The sequence below is a fragment of the Lonchura striata genome, chromosome 3, assembly GCF_050655825.1.
Source record: "Lonchura striata isolate lonStrDom1 chromosome 3, ASM5065582v1, whole genome shotgun sequence".
Lineage (NCBI taxonomy): Eukaryota > Metazoa > Chordata > Aves > Passeriformes > Estrildidae > Lonchura > Lonchura striata.
In genome coordinates this window covers 26058239-26084552 of record NC_140705.1, presented here as the reverse complement: position 1 = coordinate 26084552, position 26314 = coordinate 26058239, and the positions used below count along the sequence as shown (strand labels likewise).

The 26314-nt window shown below is 35.6% G+C and overlaps 1 long non-coding RNA gene across 2 annotated transcripts; it reads right to left on the bottom strand.

Annotated features, from left to right (window-relative positions):
* Positions 1-1338: 1338 nt before the first annotated feature.
* On the bottom strand, positions 1339-26314 carry LOC116183488 (uncharacterized). 2 transcript variants are annotated; one of them, XR_013339612.2, is made up of 4 exons: positions 24107-26314; positions 22714-22818; positions 19933-20004; positions 1339-9650 (listed from the first exon to the last, which is right to left on the bottom strand). It is a non-coding gene; the product is annotated as an uncharacterized LOC116183488 (long non-coding RNA). The 2 variants fall into 2 exon arrangements; XR_014953625.1 differs by lacking the exon at positions 19933-20004.

Below are 26314 nucleotides of genomic sequence, written 5' to 3'. Positions count from 1 at the left end.
ACAGCCTGAAACATGGGAGGTTCTGTTTATTCTGCCTAGAAAATACTATTTCTGTCAGAAAACACATTTCACTGGGAGGGTGGCAGAGCACTGGCACAGATTGCCCAGGGAGGTTCTGGACTCTTCATCCTTGGAGATATTCAAAAGCCATTTCGTCAAAATCCTGGGCAAAATAAGGGCTCCACATGGCCCTGATTGTGTAGAAGGGCTGGAAAAGATGATCTCCAGAGAGGCTAACTTGTACCATTCCAACATCCACCATTCTACCTTCAACCACTCTGTGGTTCAGTGATTCTGGGAAACCTTAAAAATAATTCCACTTGTCTGTAGAATCTATGCATAAACAGAGAAATTAAATCTAATTCATTTAGAAAGCATGAATTTGTATTTCTCCATTGTTCTCCTTTTTACTCAAACTCTTGTGGAGATCACACAAGATCAGAGATAGATCAGGAGTCTCAATAAGCATGTGTGCAAATGCTAGGTCATATTTATGAAGAAGCGAAGAGGGCTGCATTTCTCAAAAAGCAGCAAACAGCAGATACTTATAGTATTTTTCTGCTAAGTTGTTACAAATCTGCCTTTTTTGTTCCGAAGTATTTTGTGACTGAGAAGATTAAAGAAAACCTGAAAGAATATTTATACATAAATGCCATTATTTTGCCTTAACTTTTAAAAAATATTTGCCTTGTCTCTAAGATCAAACTTTTTTTAATTTCTAGAATTGGAAAAACTATATGCAGCAGCCTCTCTTTCATGACAACAGAGGGTGGATTTAACTATATGGTTACCTTATTCTGTTTATGCAAACCACTACAACCTCTAAAATTTCTTTATGTCAGAGATTATTTTTGCTTCCTCTTCTTTTCTTCTTCCTCAAGGTAAGCGGGATCTTCATTTGGTTATGTTTTATTTTTCTGAATACTACATTTTGATGCAAGGTTTCCTCATCTAACTTTCATAGACCTCCAAACACTCTGCAGCTTCATTTTTCTCTATTTGTATTTCTCATGTTTCTTTTCCACAGTACAGTTATCTCTGTTAATTGGCTATTGTTTTTCACTTTCAAGTTCCGCCTCTGTGGTTTAATTGCTGGACTGTGTGGAGAGCAACTAACAGAATTTATGCAGTGTCCAAATTTTGACCCGAGCAGAGACTTACTATGCAAACATTTCCCTTGAATTTTTGTACACAAAAACTTTAACCTGATTTAATTAACTCAGCTATTGCTTAAAAAGTGGTGAATTAAAAAAATATATACATATGATTATAAAATACTTTCCTGAAGAGCACGTCTGTTTCCTGAAGCATAGAAATGAGTAGAAATGGCAAATATTGGATTGATCCAATTTTTGCCATTCCCAGTGTGATCAGAGGAAATCTCAGCTGGTTATTTAAAGATTAAATGGGAAATTTAGGTGAAAATATGATTTAAATGAGAGTACTGCAAGCAAGCTTAGGAGAAGAAAGCATAATAGTGCAGTGAATTAAATGTTATGTGGTTAACAAGAAAATATATCTCAGTTCTCCTAAGCACACTTTCACCTAAGCTTTAGAAAAAGCAGCAACTAGGAAAGCAATATAGAAATCTAGTTCTTGGCCTTGTTAGGTTAGATACTGACAAAGAGAGCAATTTTTTCTGTTGCAAGTTTTTATACTTACAGGTGGAGGGTTTTTTATACATATTTTTCTTCCATCTTCTCTGCAGATAAGATAAACTGGTGAATCCACCCTTGGCCAGTGAAAGAGTTTTTGGCATCTCTCAGAACACATCCCTGTAATCCAGCCTGCCCTGCCCCCATGCTCCCAAAACCAAACAACAAAATACTTGCCATGCAAACAGATACAAGACTTTAACCACTTTATTATCTTCCTGAATTTCTCTAATTTTCCTCTTTTTTTACTACTTCACTTTTCTCCCTAAAATTCTACTTTGTCATTTCCCTTTAAAAAAGTCTGCTTATACTGCTTCTCCCACAGAAGTCAATTCTTAAGAGACAGAGAGAGGCTAGTGGGTGTAAACAAGCAATTATTAATGAATAAATCATATGTTTTCTTAAGTTAAACTGAATGTAAAGAAAATCTGTTTGTATACTGTGTAGCATTCTGACAAAGCTATAAAGTTAACAACCTGAAAATAAACTATGAAAGCCAACAGATATTATCTATGAAAGAGCCATCTGAGTAACTGACAGAGTGAGAACATCGTCTCATGCCTCATAAATAAATAGACACAGGCATTATAGCAGCTATTATTAATGTAAGAATTACTTTTTCAGAGAAAATCAAATACTGATTGTCTATTCTAGATATTTCTTAGAATAATGTAGGGAAATATGCAGCTACTTTCATATTATTATGATTAACAGACCAAAACATTTTTAATTCAATAAAATGAAAGTATTGTCTGACCCCTGGTGAATCTTATTAACTTCTTACACAATCCCATTAAAAGGCCTTTTAAGCATCACTACTCGTCCTCTGTGACACAGCCATTTGAGTCCCCTATGCAATTGGACCACCAGTATCCCATCCAGAAGAGAATTTCTTCACCTGATTTAGTAGCTCAAATTTTTAGTGCAGAATAAAGTTTTTACTCTCACCAAAATAAGTGAGAAAAACCCATGCAAACCATATTTGTGCAATCCAAGTTTGATGAATGTCAACCAGTCCTTGAATTCTATACCTACTGATATAGAAGGCATGCATATTTTCACTGCACATTTGCCCAGAGGTCAGTGCTGGCATCTGATGGTTTCATTGGTGAAACTTCATAAGATTTGTTAGACAGAATTCAAATGCTATTTATTTTATCTATACTCATACTCACATGTTACAAGAACTTTTTAATAACACACTTTTTAATATAGCATCAACCATATTTCAACAGACTTGAAATATGTATTTCACAGATCCATACTGCATCATTTGTATTATACATACCTCATGAAATCTCCCAGAAAAACTATGACCACATTTTAATATTGGACTGCAAATCTCAGATACTGAGCTGGTTCAAAATCTAGATCAAATGTTTGTATAATAAACTGACCAGTTTATGAAAAAGAAAAAAATTACCATTAGTTCATTAAAAAGTCTGTGTGCTTGCCCATACTGGTTGTCGAACTTATTTTTATTGCACCATTTCCATGAAATCAAAGAATCACAGGACCTCCTCACTGGCAATTACAAATTTGAATGGTTAGCAGCAATATTTCAAATCTTTTCGTTATTCATACCTACCTCAAATGACATTCTATCTGCTACAGGTATTTCAGGGTAAAGTGTTCCATAATTGGAGACAGAATTTAGCCTTATGAATAAGTAAGACTTAACAAAACAATAACTTCATAGCCCTCCATATGGACTCCATAAAATTATATATGGGTTATTTGGGAAACATCTCCTTAACCTGTGGTATTATCCACTCAGAAAAGAAGTTATGCATATAGTGCTTGTGATGTCATCTGCCATATGCATTTTAGTATTTTATGATTGCTTTTTTTTAAGAAACTTTGAAAAATAACCTGAGTTACTAAACAATTTTAATGACAAAATTCAAATAACATATTCGTTTTCTTATACTGAAACAATGGATGTTATATTGCTGCCAATAAAAGTACACACTGTACACTGTATCTAAGTTATGTCAATTCCATGGAACAGATTATGTATTCAAACCATTGAGAAATCTAACATCTCTCTGGAATGCAACAGAGTTAATCCTTTTCCTGTCAAGGGATAGCTTGGAACTATGTTAAAAAAAAAAAAAAACTCGCACAAAAAGGGCACCTTTCCCAACTGAATTTCCAAGAATTTGTGCATGCATTAGATATCTCATGTATCTCTTTAAGAAACTGTAAGAATTTGCATGTTCTCTCTCCCCTCCTAAAAGTTTAACAACTGGTATCAATTAAGGCTGTTGCCAGCTGTTCTGGAAAAAAGTGGCAAAATTTATTCTTGCAAACTCCTGCCATGCCTCCTGTTCCATCTCACTCTGCACATAAAAGCTTAGATAGGGATTTGGCAGAAATCTTTGCAGCATTAATTCATCCTGTTGAATAATAATAAAAAAAAAATATGGCTGGACAACAAAGGCTGAAAGGAATCTGGATATTCAGCAAATGGCTAAATCATCAGCACCCAAAGCTATCCCAGAACTTAAAAACACAGTTTCATTTTTTCCTGCCAAATCTGTGTACACATGAAGTAGGCAGCAACTTAACTCTACTGGCATGTACAGGCTACAGACTTATATTAATAACTGATGGCTGAATGCTTTAAAAATTTACCCAAATGAAGATTTTGCCAATGAAAGTTACCCCAATGAAGTTTTGGAGAAAGAAGATGCTAATGTCACTGTTATGTTAATGTCATGTTAATGGCACTGCTAATGGTAATGATAAGGTGTAATTCTTCTGACAATATCCAGGACCCTTAGGACAGAAGAGAACACAACCTGTTCTCCAGATCCCTTGACCTATTGTCTCAAGGCACTGAAATCCTCTCGTTTGCCTGCAGCCTTCTTGTTGGGTCTTTGTTGGTAACCCTGTGGGAAACCAGTAGCTGGTAATAATCAATGAGCCATTCCAGGCTGGGATGTTTCTTGGTGATGTCTCTTACCCAGGCCCCAGGGAGGCAACAAAACTTCCCTATGGACTGGGACTGATCAAGAGCTTCTGCAATGAACAGGGACATCAACTAGATCAGGTTGCTCAGAACCCCATCCAACTTGACCTGGAATGTTTTCTACCACATCTACTGGCAACCTGTTCTAGTGTTTTACCATCTTCACTGTAAAAAACTTCTTTCTTCCTTCTGTCTAACCAAAATCTACCCTTGTCCTATTGCAACAGGCTCTGCTAAAAAGTTCTTCCCCATCTTTCATACAGGTTCCCTTAAAGTATTGAAAGGCTGTGTCTTTGAATAAGAGCAAGTAGCAGACACATGAATAAAAAGGATATGGGATTGCTTGGGTTTGGTTTCAGTGAGATACAATTAGAAGCTTCTGCTGAGCAAAATATACAAAGCACACTGAGAGTTTCTGCCACCTCAGCTAGTAATTGCTTCCCTTGCCTATTCATTACAGGGAATGTGAGAAAAAAAGTTCATTCTCTTAAAAAATCCCAGACAAAACATAACAGATACAATCTCCATCTCTATTGCAGAATTAAGATTTACCAATAAAATCATAAACTGCCTCATTTTTGTAGTCTCACTAGAATTATCTACACTTGTATGTTGATTGTGGACCTTCCTAGCATTTTCTTGGACATCCCAGCCACTCATAAGACCCAATCCCTACAGTGCCAGCCACCCCAAACAACAGTGTAACTATCCTTAGCATTTTTTCATTAAGGGTTATGACTCTGGATTTTATTTTTTTCTAGCAGAAGAAGCTGCTCTCTGGCAACTATCTTTTGCTTCAAGGTTTTCAAAGACCTTTTGAATGACTGACATACCACAGAGCTTTCCACAGAAGGGAAGAAGAAGCAAAGCTAAAGGTGAGAGTGTTTTAAAGCTACCAGTGCCTCAGCAGATCCAAGGTTTCCCATGCATCTTCAAAGCACAGCTGGAGCCATATTACTAACCAGGGCTGATCGCTGACATCAATAGTTTCCAAAACTTCTGTGTTCTTTGAGGATAAATGCAAGAAGAGCTCCATGCCAGAGATATAAGAATTTTCTAGAGTTGCTCTCCTTAGCAGGACTGGGGTAAAGGAAACTATAGATAATTTGAGAGCACTTTCAACAGATACTACCTTTTTTTTTTTCAGCATATAGGTCTCCTTCATCACAGCAATGGACTTTTTTCTTGTTCTCCATCATCCTGACTTTGCAAAACCCTGGTACAATGAAAACAGTCTTTTACAGGATATGAGGTGTTAGATATTCCTTGAGCAAATGAAACTATTTCCTAAGAGCTCTGTGTTTGTGGGGTTAAGCTATTTACATCTTTGTTCATGTTACACTTTGTCATTCTTCTTTTTCAGCTTTATTACCTCTTGTCATCTATACAAAATCACTTAGTTGCATGAACCTTTTTTTTTTTAATTTTGCCTCTTAGTTTATGTATTTGTCATCATCTTAAAGTCATAAACATCGTTTTCATTAGTAAATATGCAAGAGTGGTGAGAGTGCTGCTGAAATATACCTTATTTTTTTTCCCTTTTTGTGGAAGATCATCTATGGGTGCTAATCAGTTTTCACAGAAAGACTGTGTACATCTCTTCAGGGTAGTAGGAGTTCCAAAATGACCATGTTTTCTGTGTTTGTTTTACAGACTGTCCTCAGAAAGAGGCTTGTTTGGAAACTTATTGAGCAAATATTTTAATTATTTATAAAACAGCCTTGGAAGAGAAGAAATTCTCTTTTTTTACCAAATCTGTTTATGTTTACCAAATATGTTTATGTATGCCAGTTGTCTTTTCCCTCAACAGTCAAAATTCTTTTTTAATTTTAAAATTTTAAGTATTGCTTCCTTCTAATTAAGGTCCAAAGGAAGAATCCCTTGCTGTTATTAAGAAATATTTCCCTTCTGGGCTTAAAAAAATGTTCTTTCCCCTCACAGTTGCTTCTGTTCTCAATAAATAATACTTAATCCCATTTACAAAGAGGTACTAATTTATCTGATGAAATTGAAACTGTGTGATATATAAGCAATGTATATACCTAAGAAGTCCTAACTCTCTGTGAACAGAAGTACAGAATTTACTGATATTAGAAGTCTCATAGCATGTGCAATGAGGTTGGAAAATCTTCATGGTACATAAGAAGTAAGAGGAGAGCAAAGGGTAAATTCTTAATAAAGAGGAATGCAGAGAGCTGCAATATTAAGCTCCATGAAGTCTCTACACTATTAAATAGTTGCAGTTTTTTCTGTGTCCTGAGTTGGCATACCACTCATGCTGGGGCAACCAGGAGGACTGAGGAAGAAAATAAAACAAAATTAAGTCTAAAGTCCTTGACAGCTGTTCTAACAAATTTGGTCTCGAAGCCTGCATTAACAATAGCACAAAAGTCTTCTCTACTAAAAGATTCCAAATTCTGAAACCACAAAAGCTAATTTTTGCAAGGTAAAGCACATTTCATCTATTTCTACCAGCAGAGGATACACTTAATCAAAAGAAGTGGTGAAGCTGGAAGTGACAGCCAAAAAAAGCAAAGGCAAATGACAATTTTTCATAAGTGAATGACCATCCATAACATGCTGAGTATATAGGTGAGAGACATTAAATAATAAATTTAACATCCAGAGAAGATATTGTCATAGTGTACCACGATACAGTTAAAGGAATTGGAGAATCTGAGCATACTTGCATAGAAATAAATGTTGTACTGTGCATATGTATTTGCAGTAAGATAAATTCTGCTGCAGTTGGAACACCTAAACTGCAACTGTTAAACTGTGTGAGTAGTTTCACTATAATCAACAGTGAAGTTAGGGCAACAAGCTATGGATTAAAGTATGTTTGAAGTGTTTGAAAGTATCAAAATTTTGTCCTTAGCCAGTAAAAAAGAGGACAAGTTGATATCACTAGGGAATGCATCAGCACTTCTATTGGATCAGAAAAAAAGCAAAGAAAAAAAAGAAAGACTCAGTATGTTTAACACAAGGAGGTTAAATTGCACCATGGCTATTACCACAGCTCAGGACTGACGCCAGAAGATTTGCAACGTCAATTAAAAATCAAGCAACTTATTACAATTTCAGAGAAGAAACATGGGGTCTGGCAGGTAGAATTAGATAGGTACATCTCTTTTTAGGTATCTCCAGGAGGACATTATCAGTTTTCTAGATTAACATTTGAGATTAAATGTGTCAGTGAAATACTGTAGAAAGAGAGTTATGAGGCACTTGGTGATACTTCCAGAGAAGATATAATTGCTGATTATATGATTATTGCTTCAACTGATGGAGCATAGCACGACAGTACCCCAAGAGCAGCAATGCTGAAATCAAGAGTGGAAAATAATTAATATTACAGAGATAGAGTAGAAAGAAATAGAGATAAAATACTTGCTGGACCCTGTATTACTTCAAAGTGACTAAAAACCCAGAAGCTATTATGATATACTGATGAATTCCAGTAAGAAAAATGAGAGGTCTTTACAGAGAAAGTATATGTGATATATAACACACATCTTAATAATTTAGGAAATACTGAAGTATATTTTTCAGTCATACAGTTCAATTTTTGCCACATTAAGGTCTCTTCCATAAGTCTTCACAACAGAAAATACTATATTCTTTCATAGTGTTTCTATCATAATTTACCTTTTGAGTAATTTACAATTTTTAAGGTACCTAGATACAGACAAGCACTAAGTCTTTGTTCCAACATCTAAAAAAGACCAATTCCTCATGGATTTTTCTTGTTCTCCACTGCCTTATTCAACACTTTCTAATGTCTTGTATGAAATAGAATAGAACCATCACTCATCCCACAGGCCCACACAAAATGTGAGACTGACCTTACTGAAGCAGATTGTTCCAGAAAAATGCAGAAGGCACTTAACTTCAAATTTGAATTTGAGTCTGAGTGAAAAACACCTTCAGGAAATGCCTATTTCTCTCTATAAGAAGAACCTAGGGTAATTACCTTAGATGACAGCTGGGTATTTAGCAGAGATAAATCACACAAAAAGATGTGAAGATTTCCCTTTCCAGTATATACATACAACAGGGATGAAGCCAGTATATTATGGGGTTCTCTTTCACTATAGAGAAATTCCAAGATGTCTCAACATTGTATTGCCGTTCTTTTCCTACATAAACTCTTCCTTAATTCTGTTTTCCTCTAGGCATGACTCTGAAATTATATACATTTTCTGCATTGTATTAATACGGTTTTTCTATTAATCTGTGACAAAAGCATGAAATTTAAAATTTTCCCCATGACAAACACATGAAAACTTATCAGCCTAGCCTATGGTCTGTACAGTGAACTACTTATAAGCTATCACTTTTAAAAGCAAAGGAAGCTGAAATAAATGAATAAACATGCAGAACTTTTCTCTCTATGGTAGTTTTATTAATAATTTTTGTGGAATATAAATTTTACATAATTCACTAAACATTCTCAAGCTGCAACCACAGCCTTTGTCATGCTACTGAATATTATTAGTAATCAAGTTGGCAATAAGCAGGCAACTAATTCTGAATGAAACTTCAAGAATAACAGGAAAATATCCTCTTTGATAATTGTAAGTAGCATATACTTAAGATGGGATTCTTTTGCAGCCTCCAGACAGTCTTCAGTTGTCATAGGAACTCACAACTGTGACTACCAGTTCTTGCTGCAATTTTTCATACTGTTAGTATCTTCTATTGCTCAGGTCACTGCAAGTACTGAAAAGAGACAAAAGCTCCAAAATTGCATCATTGGCAACCAAGTATTTCAGGATCTGGACTTTTGAACAAGGACATCTTTTCAGAGGATTATTCAAGCACATCTTCTAGCTTTTTTCCCCTTTTCTAGGAGGGGTGAGTTTTTTGGGCTTTTGTTTCTTTTTTTTTTTTTTTTTTTTTTTTTGTGCAGTCACCATCCACATGTTGATCATCTTAGATCTGTTTTTCAACCTTTTCATCAGCCTTTCTCTTTCACTGTTCTTTCAGCAGTCTTAGTCAACCTTGTATTATCTTCTCACCTGATGGAATGAAGGAGATTGTAAAAAACATTATTTAGAAGTCTGAGGGATGCAGAAAAACCAAGTGCATGTTCTTATACCTAGGATGTGGCTGTATTAAGCTCTCCACATTGTGACCATAAAAGTAATAGAGGGTAATCAATCTGGTATTGGACAGCTAAAATTAAGACATATCTCTTGCAATTAGGACTCTCACCTTTGTTGCCTATGTCACATTCCGTGTCTGTCCCCAAGGCTCTGCAGCAATGAACATCAAAGTGCCTTAATATCTTCTAAAAACCCAGCTTTTTGTCTATATTCTGTCATTGTATTCAAAAATGTTCCAAATTATTGTATTTTTCCTATATGCATAATTTGCATGAGTAATACTCAGTTGAGACATTTGATTTGAAGTTCTGCTTTAATCTAATTTTCTGGCTGGGTTGAGGTCAATTTCTAGTCCAGGGCCCAAGATTGTCCTAGCAGCTTAGGCAATGACTGAAAAAGAACCTTCAGAGCATTTATCATGTTTTCCTAGACTTCAGAATTTAATATACAATAAAGACAGAATAGGAAACTCAGATTTCAAAGGGAAAATGTCTAGAATTTTAAATAGCTTTTAAACATTTCTACATTATTAATTTTTTCCTTTCAGAAATAGGATATAAAAATTGCCTTCTAAAAAGCACTAGAACACTCCTCATTCATCTTGAATAATGCATATATACATGCATAAATCAAATATGCTTTAGATAAAGTGTCTAAAATGTATTACAAACAAAAGCCAGATAGATTGATTGATAGATGGGTGCTGTCTTTAAGGATAAAAAATAGCATAGCTTTTTATAAATATATCACAATGCTATACAATATATTCATCCAAGATTAAAAAATTACCAAGATAATTATTCTTTGGGCACTCCTATGATGACATGCACTAAGAAAAATGTATAAAGTTATACAGAACCATATCATCAGCTAATATCACTCATCACTGCTTCATATTTCAGAGGAGATTCTCTGATTCTGCCCAGCAGGCAAATTTTCATTAAAAGGAATTGTTTGATTGCAATCCTAGACACACTTCACTTCCTGTATTGTCCACTTTCTGAGAGACTCTGTCCTCACCATCTTCATATTTTGATGTATTCCTGTACTTTGTGAATTTCAAGGGGAAAAACCAAACTGTTTTTCTAAGTTTTGAATGCAAAGATCTTCAAGAATAAGTCCTGTTGCAAAGGACCATAGTTAGGCAATAGTGGGGTATTACTTTTTTTCCTAGCCATAAACTGGCGGAGAAGAAGGGAGAAGGAAATGTTGCAGCAAATTTAGTACCTGTTGAGCTCTCATTCTTTGCACCTCTCATGTATACACACACAGAGCTGCTGCCCAGTCTCTCCACCTAACTGCAACACTGCTCAGCAACCAGGGTTATTTCATATTTCCTCTACCCCTCTCTAGCAGCACTGCACCACAAGTCTATACTAAAATTATGCAACCTCTGGTGGGAACACTTCCCTAGCTAAGGGGCAAACTTGATAAAAGAATAAAGATTAATCTCCCTCCAATGAATATGACCTTGTATTCAACCCTAGGTTTTATTTTAAGCAAAAAATCTTTATGGATTAAGGTAATTCTGAGTAGTGTCTTATAATTTCTTCCATCTTAAATCAAAGTCTAGGATAAATGTTATTTTGGTACACAGAGTTTCTAACAAGACATACAAATATAGAACACATCAAAAAAACATATTATTTTACATAAATTCAATATGCCCATAGCTTGCCAAAGGCCTTTTTAGAAATGCTCAGACTCACAGACTAGAAGTTAACAAATTCAGATAAGAAAGTAAAATAAAGCACAAGAACCCAAACTAAAGATACTGCCTGAAATTTATGGTGCTGAAGCCAAGAAAGCTGCTGGAGAGTTGATGTTTCTAGACCTGCTAGGTAGTAAGTGAATTAAATGAATTTATAAATCCTGTCAAAGTATGAAAGATTTTACATAAAGTACCGAAACATTCAAAACTCATGTTTCTAAAGAAAGAGAAAATTCTTGATGTGAAATTTATCCCAAGAAGAAAAATGTAACTCTGCAATGTCATTCAAGATGCCTTCCACTTCAGCCTGGAAAAGGGCATTTAAGGAGATCCCCAGTCCCTCTGAGGAGGATGGAAAGGAGATACAGACAGGCTATTCACAGCTGGGTATGTCAGGAGGTTGAGAGGCAATGACCAAAAATTCAAAAGGGAGATTCTGACATAAGGACAAAATTATGACCATGATTAAAGAGTAAAGCAAGTTTCCCAGATCATTTTATAGCCTCTGCTCTTGGAGATTTTCAAGACCTGACTAGATAAAGCCCTGAACAACTTCGATTCTATTCTTTTATGACCCTGCTGTGAGGAAGGGTTTGGATGAAAGACCTCACGCGGTATGTTCCAACCTGAATTACTCTATAATATTATGATTTTGTTGAGGTCAAAATGTCATTATAGCAGAAAACTTTTCAAAATTCACTCATTTTTTTATGGACTCACTCCATCTACAGTGAAGAAAAAACATTGTAAAAAAAGAATAGTTGAACTGAGAAAGATGTTGGATAATTTGTATCTATACAACATAAATTTTAACACATATTTATGTAGATCTCTGTATATATATACACACACATAAATCTTTTCTCATGAAAGATTGTTTTCCCTCTTTTCACTCATTTTCCCTATTCATTTCACATAACCAAGATCTTGAATATTGTGTTCATTTCCAAAAGTTATAATCACATGTAAGGATAAGAATTTATGGTAAGTCTTACTGTATAAGCCAAGTACTTTAATTCATTTGGGCTTTACTGTTAACTGCCTATTTTTTTTTAAATAAAATGTGCACAGCGTATATAATGATGCTTGAGTAGAAGGATGAAAAGGAATAAAACATGGACATTATATTTGAAATAATTTTGATGTCTAAAGTGAATAAAAATATTATGAGTCAAGAGCTGCATGGGATTAGAGGGAGATTGGTTGGTAAAAAAATGCAAAGAGACACTAGTTAAACTAAGCAATATTTGCAATTTGCCTCTAGCTTAAAATAATGGATTAAAATAAAACTGCAAATTGAAAAGAAATATGGAAAGAAATATGGAAGAAAGAGAAAGAAGGGAAACATTGATGATGTGAGTGATGTGAGCTGTTAAATGTTAAGAAGCAAGATAATAGTCATGCCAGGACTTGAATCTCCTAGTACTGCAGTCACCAGCTTACTATGGTTTCATAAGAACAGATCAAAGCACATAAACTTTCAGCAGTGATGAGGAGTCTGCCTGCATAATGAAGAACGTAAAATCACATTCCATAATCTTTCTTAAGACAACCTGTTTATCTACAGGGTAGCACATTTGGCCAAAATTAATTGGAGTGCTCAATTTCCCTGGAAAGTAGATGTCTTTCACCAGCTTCCACAAACAATTGAGAGTGAACGATCAAAGTGAATATTTTGTAAATATCTCACCAGATTAAGTGTATTTGTATGCTAGTAGGCAGACTTCAGTAAAGAGTTTAAATAAAAAGGCAATCTACAGAATTCTGTATAGACACATGAAAAATTTTAAGATCCAAATCCTTCATGATCAAACATATTTTTCACTTAAAATATAGTCCTCATCCTAGCTATGATAACGTGCATCTTAGTGGAAGGCTTGGCTGTTAAAGGAACACAAATTATACTGTTGGTTGGACTAATAGGAAACCTGCACCACAGTTTTTTTAATTGGGCCATATGCCATTTGGTTTTACCTTATGAATACACACAGAAAGCAGTAGAAGTTCTAAGTAGTGCATTTGAATTGCAGCTAACTGAATGAATTCACAGCATATTTCAGAATTATTTTTGAAAATGTCTTAAAGGAATCAGGATATCAGAATCAAAATCATAAAAAGATTCAGGTTAGAAGAGACCTTCAAAGACCATCCAGTTCAACCCTTTGTGACGGACAGGGACATCTTTTACTAAACCAGATTACTCTGAGCTCCATTCTACCTGGTCTTTTACACTCTCAGGGATGGGGCATCCACAGCTTCTCTGGGCAACCTGTTCCTGGGCCTCACCACTCATTGTAAATAAACTGTTGGCCCTTGTCCTGCCTCTACATGCCTTGCTAAAAAGTCTCCATCTTTCTAATAAGCCTTCTCTATGTACTGAAAGCATGCAATATGTCTCCCCAGAGCCTTTCCTTCTCTAGGCTGAACAACCCAAACTCAGCCTTCATTGGGGAAGAGCAGTTCTGGCCCTTGTGGCCCATGTCTCCACCTGCTCTAACAGGCCCAGGTGTTTCTTGTGTTTGTGGACCTCAGATGTGGATGCAATACTCCAGTTGGGATCTCACAAGGCCAGAGTAGAGGGGGCAGAGGGGAAGAATTCCCTCCCCTCACTCTGCTGCCCACATTGCTTTGGATGCAGCCCAAGATATATTTGGCTTTCTGGGCTGCAAGTTGACATTAAAATATCATGTCCAGCCTCTCATCCACCAGCACCCCCAAGTCCTTCTGGGAAGGGCTGCTCTGGATCTGCTCATTCTCCAGCCTGGATTGATACCAGAAGTTGTCCAGACCCAGGTGCAGAGCCCTGCACCTGCTCTCATGGGCCCAACTCTCAAGCCTGACAAGGTCCCTCCAGATGGTATCCCATCCCTCAAGCAAATCAAACACACAACTCAGCTTGGTGTCATCTTCAAACTTGCTGAGAGTGCATTCATCCCTCTGTCCATGTCACTGATGAACCTCTTAAGTAGTATTAGTCCCAGTACAGACCCTTGAGGGGCTCCACTAATTAAGGATTTCTTTTGGGACTTTGAGACATGAAATTTATCCAGAGAAAACATAAATATATTTTAAATCCTACTTGCTTTTCCTAATTGATTTTTAGTTAATCTATTTTACCACTAAGGGAGATTTACAATTTTGAAATTTTCTTTATTTTAAAAATTCTGTTGAAACCTGAATTGTCATGTCTTGAAAAGCTTGCTTTACCTGTAAGCAAGATATATCAATACTGTCAAGTTCTCCACTGCACAGCTTGATAAGATATTTAATAATGAGAGCAAGCAGCTTGAAAAAACTCAAAAAATATAAACAGGAAGGTATACTAGCTTTCATTTGAAAAGAACTAAACCTGAGTGTCTTTCAGATTCTTATGAATACAAACTGCTCATGAAAGAGCTCTCTGTGACCAAGAAAAGGAGCATCAAGTACTAAAAGTAGTAAGTGGAAAAAGATAGATAAATTGAGAATCAGAAATGGACAAAGATTTTGACAAAAGACTAGAGAGAGAGGAAACATTCAGTGGAATATACAGCCTAAAATGGAAGAGAAAAAAAGACATAGCTCAGTTCATTCTTGATGCACTGGTGCTGTGCTGGAAAAATCATGAGTTACCATGCCACTGGTATCAGCAGTTATCAAACTGCAAAACAAAGTAACTCTGGACAAACCTGAGATGGAAAAAAAAAAAAAAATTAAAAACAGAGTGAAAAGAACATACCAAAGGTGAAGCAGGTATGAACACTGAAGGGAGAAATAATGAACAGAAGTCCCAACTTCTGTGCCCTCTGCCCAGTGCTGCAGTGAGGGCAGGAGGGTCCCAGGGAAGAGTAAATACTCTGTACTGGGAGAAATACTGAAGATTGGAGTGCACTGAAGTGTTCTCAAAAGCAGATAGTAAAAAAAGAACAATAGAAAGTGTTCATAAATACTGCTGGCAGACAAATACAATCCAGGTGTCATATTTGCTCTTTAAGAGTAAATGTAATAGTTAATATGCTGTATATTATTGATTTGCTTAGTTACTAAATAAACTGAATTGCATAAGCTTTTTCCACACCAAGAGAGTGAAATTTTCATAGTAACGTCAAACAGGAGAGTCCTTATCTTCTTCTTTGTGGACATCTATACCTTTGCTCACTAATTCACGACACCTTTGAAGTAAATGAAAAAACAATTTAATGCAATCACCTTTCTTGTTTTAGAATACTGTATTGTACATGGTGATGTGCCCTGGAAACAATATTTGACAAATTCTTTACCTTGTGTTTTTTTTCCCATGGATGTGGCATATTCATTGCACAAACAGTAACTGCATTTTGTTGATATTTAAAATAACTTTTACCAGTAGCCACTCTTTTGAACATGTAATGAGATATTTATATGTAACACCATCTCATTAAAGGAATTACGTGGAAAGCGATTAGAAGAGTGAAGATCCAAGTAAAATATTGTGACTTATATAAAACCTAATTTTCCTTTAACAGGGAGAAATAAAGTATGCAGATTTAATATTAGTAGGACTGATATCCAAATTCCTTAGTATATGTTCCTATTTCATTCAATTTAAAGTAGTAGGCTATCTAAAATATCTTAACTGTCTCAGTTTCTGGAGCTTATCTATCAGTTGAAAGACAAGAAATTCACGTGACTTAATGACTTAATTACTTAACTGTAAAGAAGTTCATCAAGGTTCCAGGGCACCAAAGAGCAGTCTTATGCTTAAATTTAAGCACCTGCTTAAATTGTCCCTCTACATGACAAGTGACCTAAAAGTGGTGATGCTATTTTAATACCTTGTGAGGACACTAAGGAAGACTTTGTTATAGAACATAACCTTGCAGGAAGTTATTTATATACAACCTAATTTTATTCAAAGTACTTTGAAGGACAGACAAAAAACGCTGAATTACAAAACAGCAGACTTTTATAAACTATGAAACATTGTAACAGAGGTGTTCAGGGACTTTGGTCATTCTCATAGAACTTCTTTGCAACTTTTCTAATTCAACCATACCTTTCTTAAAATGGTGGTTAGGTGTGTATTCTAACTGCAGATGCAAAGTGTATTTCCTGGGATTTTTTTTTTTTTTTTTTTTTTTTTTTTTTTTTTTTTTTTTTTTTTTTTTACTGGAAACTGGAATTGGGCTGTAGTCTCTGCTCAGAATATAGAAAGATTTTGATCTGATGAGGATGGTATGATTTATATATCAATGCCCTGGCTAACCTAGGAACATTTTCCCTATGCTCCATCTAGGTGGAGAAATGTCAAACTTAGGCTCCCCTTTTCTGTTCAAGAAGAGTAAGAATTTTTTAAGCCTGAAGTCTATAAGCCCAACTATAAAATATGGCCCCAAATTTTAAGGGAATGTGAATTTGCTTGATGATTTTAATTAAGACTTACTTCAATTTTTGTTGAAAATAAAATTTTGCAACAAGGTATTTCAAGATTAACTTCTTTATTGGGAAAGTAATAATGCTTGCCTTCTTTCCCCATCAAGGAACAAGTGCAGCACTGCTAATAAACGATCCTCTTCCTCATGAGTTTCAGACATGCTACGTACATTGGAATAATAACAGCTGCCCAACAGATGATTTGCTTTAAGATTCTATTTTCTCTTATATCTTGTGCCTCATATTAAAAGTTTAAAATTTCTTCACATTTAAATGGTTTTTCATTATTTTAGTTAATCTACATTTCATATAAACTAGTCTGAAACTCATGCTCCAAATGAGGGAGGAAAATATCCCCCATAAACTTTTAGCCTACAGACATATAATTATTTTGTGTTTTTAAAGAAAACAGTTCTTAGAAGTCTTTCTATATCCATCTTGTTAATCTCCTATTTTCTGTGCATGCAATGGAAGTCAATAGAATTCTTTATGATATTTTCATTTGTGTCTGCTCTACTTTTTTCTGCAAATACAGGAATGATAAAATGGAAGTAGTATAATGGCTTAGTATCATTGCTGCTCTCAATCTTCCCTGATAAACAGCTTTCCAGACACTTTTTTTATGTCATGAGAAGCATTAAAGTAAGTCAACATTTCTATAATATATAGCCAGTCTGAATAATAGTATACAATATATACAAAGCAAGAGGAAAGTGTTCAGCCCATTTCAATCTCTGTCCTCAAAGTCATATACATTGTTCATTAATTAGATTATTCACCTTAATAATATTTATATTTCATATTACTTGAGTGTTCAGTGTCTTTAAATGAAGAATTATCTTCTCTGAAGCACAGCCAAAAATGTAGCTATAATTCCTCATTTATGTTTTTGTCTTCTAATAGCTATGAATGCCAATTCAAGTGCCATTATCTGTTTAGTCATAGTCAAGGACAGAAGAATATGAGCTCTTAAAATCAACGTACAATCTGTTTATCCTATTCAATAAGATATAATAACAGAGAGCTGGTTAGACTTAAAATCTTAGCACGGTAAAATAAATAACTGATTACCAAAGCATTATTTTACTTAGATATAGAATATATACACATCTGAAGTCTTTAATTTAAAAGAAACGGTGTTCTTGGACAGTGCCTCACTGGGACTTTTCAGATAAGAACAACTAAATTTGGCCTTGAAACACAGTTAAAAAAAACCCAGTGACCATATTTTTTAGCATGTGAACATCCACAGCAAAGTGCCACCTACATGATGTTCAAAAGAAACCCAGGGCCACTGCCTTTAAATTGAAGGCCACTAGCTAATCAACCCACATTCACACAATGTGTAATTGAGTTTCCAACATTCAGACATAGGTCCTTACAGAAATGTTTTACTTACAGAGGTGTCATCAATAATGAAATCTAGACACAGGATTAAAGCCTCCAAATTAGCAGTGCCATTTAGGACTTTTAACCTACTATTTTTACAACCTCTCTCCAGGATCTCTCCTTGCCTTCTGTAATCAGCACCAGAACTATTCATTGCTCCCTGCTAAGCTTTTATCTCCATGAAGTGAAGGTGACAATGAAACACTCTCCTGCAAGATCCTCCTGGCAGCACTCCCACGTTGCCTGCTGGACTGTTTTGATCCCATTCCATATGTCCACAATTTAAGCAGCACTACAGCTGCCTAGCTCTGAATTATGTTGCATCCCACTGCCAGGCACAATCCAGAGGTTCCTGAGTTCCAAACTAATCTTCTGAGCCTATTTCAATTTTCACATTAAAGAGCATGCTGCCTAGAACTTGATGATTACAGGTTTTTGAGGACAGGATCAAGCAGAGGAAGATGCTAGCAGGGAGTCAAGAGTAATAACATTATTCTGAAGGCATAGCCAGTTTTTTCTTCTGCTTTGAATTAATTCAGTCACAGCAGCACCGATGTAAATACAGCCTTGCAGCTCCATATTGCTGCAGATACATTTGAATAAATTTCTTATGTGTTGTTGCACCATGGAAGGCAAATTTTTGAGAGAGCTGGTTTTATCATCAGCTAATTGTGGCTCTGGATTATTAAGTGCAGGGACTGAAGAGTTAGGAATATCTTGATAATATATGTATAGGTACATATATGATAATTGGCTTGAGCAATAAAGCTATAAATTATTCTGCCTGCCAATTAAAAATTATGAACACTGAAGAATCAATTTATTTTTAAGGGCAACTCAATAACCTATGCAGACACTAACTGCTTTTTTTTCCCCTGAAATCTGTCAAATGCTCTTAGCTCACATTACACCACCATTTTAGTAAAATTAGTGATGTTTAATACCATAAATGATAGTTCTTTGACAGTGAAATGATCTGTCATGTCATAATTCTAGCTAGCAAAGTTCCATATTCATTTACAAGTCAATTTCCTAATCAGAGAGAAAAATACAACAGAGAAATCACAGCTGCCCCTCAAAAATTTTAATAGAAAGACATTTGATAAATAATTAGGGTACACATTAAAACGTTATATTTCATCTGGCAACAATTGACATGTATATGTATCAATGTTCTAAAATCTAGTAGAGTAAAGATTCTCCGCTGCCTTCACTGGTATGGGCTGAAATATTTTCCACGCCCTTTCTTTTTAGTCAGAGAAGGAGAAAAGCACAGGAAGAATCGTGCACAGAAAAATTACTGGGGCAAATTATTGTATCACAATTAAGGACCTGATTCTCGCTTTCTTCCTAATCTATTCTCTTTACTTCATCCATCACTAGTACCAGCACAATACATATGAATATGACTCTGGTGGACTAAGAATATGATTAACAATACTTTTGAAGAGCATGAATGGTGGGAGACTGGTGTATTTTATTTGGGAATCTTTTACATTACATGTATCTGTATCAATCCATGTATCTACATAGAGCTAGAATATGGACAGTATAGCTATGGAAAATAACCAACGTGTCAAAAGTGTCTCAAAGAGTGGGGACAAATATCTGAAGAATAGTTAAAAAAAGGTGTCTAGGTCTGAGATATGTAGCTGCAATGTGATTCTGTTGAGATCCAGATACTGTTACTACTTTAATTAATACCTCCGTATTGAAGCTATCATCCAGAAGCAGACCGGGCAGTCTGATGGGTTTTGATGTAAAGCATCATTTTAGCTATAAGATACAAGAGATTAAAAAGTCAAAATCATAGAACAGAAAAAAAAGACCTTTTTTTCAGTATCTTTGGTTACTGTTGCTTTGCCACGTTCCCTGCATTCAAGTTCTATTTAACAAAGTTACAAATATGTGAAACTTGAAAGCTTATTTGGCCTAATACTTTATTCCTTGCACTTTAACAGCATCTATACATTCTGTCTATGTTTGCACATGGTGTCAATTACTGTCACAAAAGGGCTGTTTATAGAGATTATTTCAAAACCAATTAATAAAAACAAATTAGATATTGAGAATGAATTTAAGGGAAAAAGGGAAAGATGTGAGTTTATGAGAGCTGAAGCTTTAAAATAATAAATGTCAGTAAGGTCAAAATATTAAGAAAAAGATGATGTTAGAAGTACAGAGCAAGCAAATAATGGTAATTAATACTTTTATATATGAACCCACCGCAACTTGAAAACCAAAATTTATATTCTAAAACTCCCTGACTATCCATGCATCTATTCATCTACATTCATGGTGAATTAAATATACTAAATTGTGTTAAGAAGTTTGATTATTCTACTTCTAATATTTCACTTTCTTTATGTAATCTTGTTTGTTGCTCTACTTAAACTTTAGCAATCCTGTGTGTCCAGTTTTTAGGTCAAAGGAGTTTGTACTTTTCCTAAAAATATGAAGATTTTTTTCTTAGAGTACATATTATGGGAAGGAGAAAGAAGATATCAAGGGTTCAGTGACTCTTCAGTTTTCTAGCATTGTGGACCAGATATAGGTGAGTCTTAAAAATCTGTTCACAATAGCTTTGCAGATGCCTGATAAAATGGAAGGTATGTGTCCTATTTTAATTTGAAAGGCAGACTAACTCAAAGAAGAAAGTTGCAAGTTTTGTCTGGTCAGATGAACAGTTACTATAGATATTTTTCAAACTTATTTTTTAAACTTCTGTTTACAAGAGACATGAAAAACTTTTTTTCAATAGAAAGTAATGTAATCTGTTGCCTTGTCTTCTCAGTGAGAAGGTAGATTGGATGGACATCATCTCTCCTGCAAGTTGTCAGCCACATGCCATGTGGAACACTTTCAATTTATGGAGTACCTATGGCTTGAAAGCACTGCTGAAAATGGCAAAGCAAATGCCCTACCTAAGCAATATAAATGGATGCATACGAGTAAAACTTTATGCAAAAATTCTACACAGTTTGCACTAGAATGAAGCTGCATGTTGCCTATTTTTATTACTTGCTCCTTAGGTTCCTTCAGGGAAATTTCTTGCCATTTGTTGTCATGGAAATGGCAAATGGACCCCTATTAAAAGTCAAAAGACATAGCAATGCCTTGGCATAACTCTGGAATGGTTCTAGGGGGTGGGGGAGAAGCAGTGTAGATTTTGGCAGTTTCTTACCTGAGGGTGGCTCAGTTTTTGCCCAGCTTGGAGGGTGGACGACTGTAATGTTTTGTGCTGGACTTCTCATACCCAGGAAGTTCAGTACTGCTGTACAGTTTCAGAACTATTGAATGTCACATTTAGAATTTAAAGACTAATTTATGGAATTTTGCAAATCCGTCTCACAAATTTCTGAAACCATGGTACAGCATTTGCTAAAATTATTTCAGACAGAAAATACCTCCTGTACAACCTAAAGTTGAACATCCTCCTTTAAAAATGTTACAAGATCATCCCTTCTTTTATCATTTTGGTATCCAACCCTCTCACCTTTGGACTTGCAAGATGCTATAAGCTTTCACCTATACAGAAGAGAAGATATCTTTCCAAGAATGCAACTTGTAGGAATGCTCAGCCTCTTCTACAGCCTGCCCTTTCACTGCAAGAAAAGTGCCCTTTTTTTCCCTCACAGAATCTCACTTTTTTCTATCTCTACAAGAGAATATCTATAGAACTTGAGTGTGAAGCTAGAGACCTCATAATGTAGTTCAGCTTATGGAGCAGTGGTTCTCACCTTTCATGGAAACCTAGCAAAGAATTTCAAGGCTCCATGGTAAACTTAGGAGACTAAAGACTAAAGTCAATGAATTTTAAAGAAATTTAGGCTCTTGGGAACAAATGTATATGTATTTTAGACAAAAAAATATGAAGTTTTAATACAAATATACCAGATGAACTTTCCAATCTGGGCGCTCTATATATGCATGCATAGTTAGACATACAGTTATATGTATACATAAAAGCCTGCTAATATACAATTTATATTTAACACAGTATATGAAAGCACATAATAAATATTCTATTGTTACTAAATTTTGATTATGTGATTAGACAATAATAATGTTTGCTTTTTACAATTCCTAATAGAAAAGCAAGTAGATAATCCTGCCTCATTAATGTTGTAAAAACTTTGTGAAATTGGTTTCCAATGCATTTAAAAAATGTTATTTAGCTTCCTAAATTACCAGGGAGTTTCTGAATTTTTTAAAGCAAAGACAGAAATAAAATATAAATTACTAAATATGGACAGAGAACTGAGATCACTGTATTATCTTTGTTTCCCATTAGCCTTTCAACACAGAGCTTGTAACAAAACTATTTCTAATGTTGTCATGTTCCCTCCCATGCTGGTGAAGCTATAAAAAGAATAACTACAGCATGGTTCCTGTAATGCATTTTTATTTGGAAATTAGTGAGGCTGCTGAAGAGAAGCTTCTCATATGCAGGGCAGGAAGCAATAGAAGGAAGATATTACTTACCTAAGACTGAAAATCCCCAAACCTCTAGTTTGTTGCTCCAGCCTCATCCTTTCAGTAGAAACATTTCTTCTCTGTTCAATCCTTTCTTCTTTTCCTCCTCAGAGACTAAAGGATGGGGAGAAAGGCATAAAGATTCCTAAAATAATTTTGTAGACACGAGTTAGAAGGATATAAAAGAAGCCTTTTTCCTCTTTTTACTGTTCCTTTTGTACACTGATCAAATACTAATCAAATACTAATGGTTTAATGCCAAAATTGCATGAGTAATATACAGCCAGTACAAGTACAGATTGCACCATAGAACGGCTCTTCCAGTCATAGGAATTGCATGCCTGCCCTCAGCCCTCGGAATAGTTGCTGTTCATTGTAATTCTGTGAAATTTTAGCAGGTAGTAGCCATCATGACAAGAATAAATCTGGCAGAGATGCTCTTCCACAAGATTTTCTGACTTCCTTTGATGTGGCCTTGTATTGTAAACGCAGGTGAACTCAATGGGAAGAAATGACGATGTCTGACTCAATTCAGAAGGCTGACTTATTTATTATAACTATGGCAAAATACATTAATATTCTATATAAAAAGGAAGATACTAAAACACATACTACTTTCTCTAACTCTAACACAACTCGTGACCCTCTCTCTCGAGTCCTTACACGGGTGGATTGGATTGGCCATCAGGCTCAAACAATCCTCACCAGAATCCAATCAAGCACTCACTCCAGGTAAACAATTCTCCAAACACATTCCACATAGGAAAACAAGGAGCAGAAATAGAAATTGTTTCCTCTTTCACTTCTCTCTGTGCACCTCTATGAAAAATCCCGAGAGTGAGAGAAATGTGCTTTCCACAGCCTTGCTAATGTTACTGAGACTTACGTCAGCCAAAGTGGCAATACTCTGAAAGCATTAAATCAACATATGATTGAGTCTGCAGAATCTGGTCCTCCCTAATGAATTTTTCAAATGGAACCAAACTATGTCATCATCTCCAGATCACCACAAGTGTAAGATTAGAAAGGGCAACCCTGAATTTCTGGAAATGTATTTCTTTTGTCACAATTAATCTGTGAATATCAGAAGGTACTTGTGTTATTTTCCTAAAAACCTCATCTGTGGCAATCTGCACCAATCAGTTTTGAGTGAGGCCAATGCAGTTGCCCAAGTTGTCTACTTCCAGAACATTCAAAGTGAAAATCACAAATCTATGCCTGGCTGAAGGAGGTTGTGTAGAGACTCCCAGGCACAGTGAGACTGAGATAAGCAGACTGAAGCATTGAGAAGAAAGGACATTTGGCTGATGTTACTGCAGGATATTTCAGACTTTATATGAAACCAAGGTACAAGGTGCTTATGTTGTGTGTGCAAAGACACATGCTCAGGGAAGGGTCTTACCCTTGTCCTTCAGCTTCCTCTATGTTTCAGGTTCTCCTCTCCACAGCTCTGCCAGAAGGATCCTCATCAGTGTGAGTGCTGAACCAAGCACATCTTCAGCCTGCAGAGAGCAGCTTTTACTGGGAACAGTGTGGGAGCAAAGGGTGAGAAGATTAGAATTCCCTCAGAGCACCAGGCTTCTGTGGAAATCCCAGCAGCCTCTTCCCAGGACTTCCTTAGCTGCAGAAGGACTGCCATCAAATCTTCCCGTTATTTTGACTCCACGTTAGGATGAAACTATACTGCAGATGTGCCTATTTCAGTCCTTTGTTGGGAAACTAGAGTAACTATCGTGGCTATCAGAGGTGTAATGTCAGGTGAGATGAATACCATCATTAACAATACTGAGAGACTGAAGATAACAAATTGTGGAGAGAGAATGGCTTTTGCTACAAACAGAAGCAGTGTCAGAAGCATTTTATTTTGCAAACACTGATGGCAAATGAAAAACTTGAGTGATTTATGTTTGGCAGCCTGTTCCTTACTTCAGGTCTTACTTCACAGATCCCTTCCTGTAAACTCAAGGAAGCTTTTAATTGTACCCAGTGTGATTAAAAGTCTTCCAGTGAATCTTGATATTCTCTCATATCTGTTTTCAAGTGTTAATTCTACATAAATGTTTTTTTGCAGACCTGTGGAACTCTGCAACTCCCTATTATGAAACTGATCAAACATGGGAAACTTCCCTAAAGTTATTAGAACAGTGCTCTATGTTTTGCAGAATTCCCTTATAATTCGTGTATCCAAGGTCCGGACCTCTGAGCAACAGATTTTTTTCATCTTTTCTCACCTTTCTTGTATCAAAAAGCTCATCTAAAACACTGTCATAATACAGTTTCACCTTAACTTCCTATTTAAGTAATTATAACTTTTAGAATTATAATTCTATGAACTTCCTTCCACCAAAAATGAATTATGAAGTCCAGGTATTCTATTTGAAAAATATCAGTATGTTACTTAATTTTCCAACATATTTACTGTGATTCTTTAGTCTTGTTACTTAATGTAGAGGAAAACCTTAGAGTCAAAAAAGAAAAGAAGGAAAAGACCAACATTATCTCAGTTTTATTAACATGTTAATAACAACAAAGAATAGAGGTTGTTGTGGCAATATGACATCTTTTAAATATAAGTTATATTTTATATGTATACGTGTGTGTTTATGTTTTAAAAGCACTATTTGTCCACTAATCTCTCTTGTCTGAGACACTGTATGTGCACACAATATCCAAACTAGACAATATTGATGCTCTGGGGAGTACGTCTTGCACACAGTGAGAAAACACACCAAATTCAGAAACAAAAATGTTGCTAAAAGTCTCTCCTAAAAGTCTACAGAAAATCCTGGTCCTCTCACAGATCCAGAAACTCCATCTTGAAAGCTATTGCTTTAGATTGGTCAACTGCTTTTCTGAAAGCCTAAGACAGGGAAAACTACTGTTGGAAAAGTATATGCACAACCTGCACAATTCACTGATTTTAGCACCAAGATTCAGAAGTCAGAAATCAAACACTGATAGGGACAGACAGCAAACTTGCAGCTATACTACTGGTGTGGAGAGAAATGTGTTTGAAATACAGAGTCTAGAATTAATGTTGATACCTGTTATCTGCTTAATTTTCAGCTTACTGATGATTTTTATGACTTTATTTGTTCTTGCAACCCTTTAAATAGTTGAAAAGCTAGATGTGCCTTTGTGTAGTATCACTCCATTCCCACTTCTCTGAGAAACAAGTGGTGCTCTCCCTAAATCCTAACTAATTTTTTAACTTTATGAAATATTTGCAGAATATTTTTTTATAATGAGTTTAAAGGTTATTAAAGCACAAAGGATGGGTCTATGGGCCACAGTAAAAGCTTTGAAATACTCAGGTCCCTGGACCAACAGCTTTTACATGAGATAATGCTGTAGTGAGACAAGTAGAGCAGGTCTTGGAGAAGACTGGTAAAGTTCTTCTGACTGCTGAAGGCATTGAGCATCCCACAAGAGTCTGTACCAACTGGAGGACTGCATTTTGGCCAGTAGCCTCAGTCTCCCTGGAACTGTGAGACACAAAGTGTAATCAAGTATAATCCGCAAGGCTGCTTTTAATAGTAACAGTATGAATCCACAGTGACTTGTTATTTTCATAGTTACATAGGAAAAAATGCTGTTCTATCAAAAAAAA